The sequence below is a fragment of the Limulus polyphemus genome, unplaced genomic scaffold (assembly GCF_000517525.1).
Source record: "Limulus polyphemus unplaced genomic scaffold, Limulus_polyphemus-2.1.2 Scaffold444, whole genome shotgun sequence".
Classification (NCBI taxonomy): domain Eukaryota; kingdom Metazoa; phylum Arthropoda; class Merostomata; order Xiphosura; family Limulidae; genus Limulus; species Limulus polyphemus.
In genome coordinates this window covers 183,595-185,890 of record NW_013666054.1, presented here as the reverse complement: position 1 = coordinate 185,890, position 2,296 = coordinate 183,595, and positions in this window count along the sequence as shown.

Below are 2,296 nucleotides of genomic sequence, written 5' to 3'. Positions count from 1 at the left end.
CAGATGTAAGAAGGAAAAGAGTGCTAAATAGGTCACAATAAATTTAATGCAGACGTAAGAATGAAAACAGTGCTAAATAGGTCATGATAAATTTAATGCAGATGTATGAAGGAAAAGAGATCATGACCTATTTAGCACTGTTTTCCTTCTTACGTCCGCATTGAATTTATTGTGACCTATTTAGCCCTGTTTTCATTCTTACATCTGCATTAAATTTATCATGACCTATTTAGCACTGTTTTCATTCTTACGTCTGCATTAAATTTATTGTGACCTATTTAGCACTCTTTTCCTTCTTACATCTGCATTAAATTTATCATGACCTATTTAGCACTGTTTTCCTTCTTACGTCTGCATTGAATTTATTGTGACCTATTTAGCCCTGTTTTCATTCTTACATCTGCATTAAATTTATCATGACCTATTTAGCCCTGTTTTCATCTGCTTTTATCCACAACTAATACACTATGTGAACTTTTTGCTCCAATTAAATATACTTACACTGATATAATGCTTTGCCAATGGTTTTTCTAAAGTTAATTTAAAGTTTATAGCACATTCTAGGAACTTTAGACAAGTTGCTTCACGTATGTTGTATTATTTATAGCTTACTTCATGGTTTACACACATGAATATCAATATATGAATTTAACTTACAATCTACGCCAAGGACTGTATATTCAATTTGTAATAACATACGAAGTGTTTGATTGGTTAAGAATGAATATTTTATGTGTTACAGTTTTACTATTTGTATAGCATAATTCATGATTTACTCATGCGATTATACATATATTAATTTAACTTACAATCTACATAGAGATTGTTGTTCGCGTTAACGTTAAACATTCAAAGTCTAAGCTTCAGATACACATATATCGCATACATCATATTAACTAACTGTAATATACTATCCATATACTATTTCACAATTAATTAGTTCAGAAAATGATTGTTTTCATGTTAACTTAAAGCATGCAAACTCTAGGTAAAGCTTTGTCTAATTCATGTATAAAAGTAATACACTATTGTCAAAGCGGAAAATAAGCACTATGTCTTCATTATATTTATTATGACATATGTGGCTAAGTTTTCCATTCTTACATCTACTTTTATCCATAAGCTGTTAAACTATATATGAACAATTTGATCCAACTAAATATAGTGATATTATGCTTTCTCCAATGGATTTTCTAAACGAGTTATATACTGTAAAACAAATCCAACCATCTATGTAAAATTTTCAAAAACTAATTTTTCTATTAAAATAAACTAAGCGAAAAAAAAATAAATAACAACACTTAACATTTCATGTTTTATCATAACATCCAATAGGGTTTCACATCTTCTATGATTTTTCTGTATATCGTTTCGATTTACTTATTCAGGTATAAATCTCTTGACTAAATCTGTACTGAATCTATTTTAACATGATGCTAGATGACTCACACATATCACAGTAGGGAGCCCACGGTTCATTCCAGGAAAGAGTGGTATCAAGAGATGAAAAGTCTGGCCTTACATTAATGTCTTTCTGCATAGTAATACTTCCAAACGGCAGCAAATAAAACCAAAAACGTTTTTATACTGTGATTATTGATAGTACAAAATTTTGCACGTACACATTTTAATTATGTTTATGTTAACGTTTATAGAAAGCATGAAATTGAAAGCTGTGTAATTAATAGCATATCGACCCATCAACATTTCTGAGGGTCATTTCAAACTAAACTGTTTTCTCAACACGTGCATTCTACAAGAAATATGGGATCAAATTTCACCACATAGGCTACGTGCTGGAATGAGCCTCTCTTTCAATGTGAGACACCACTGGTCTGAGGAGAGCACGTGAAATTGTCGAAACTAGTTTCGGTCGAATTTGTTATGGATTTCGCGCAAAGCTACACGAGGGCTATCTGCGCTAGCCGTCCCTAATTTTGCAGTGTAAGACTAAAGGGAAGGCAGCTAGTCATCACCACCCACCGCCAACTCTTGGGCTACTCTTTTACCAACAAAGAGTGGGATTGAACGTCACATTATAATGCCCCCACGGCTGAAAGGGCGAGCATGTTTGGTGTGACAGGGATTCAAACCCGCGACCCACAGATTGCGAGTCGAGCACCCTAACCACCTGGCCATGCCGGGCCCAGTGTCGGTCGAAGTCTCTATATCAAAGTCTCTATATCAAACTCTCTATATATCAAAGTCTCTACATCAAAGTCTCTATGTCAAAGTCTCTATATCAAAGTCTCTCTGTCAAAGTCTCTATATCAAACTCTCTATATATCAAAGTCTC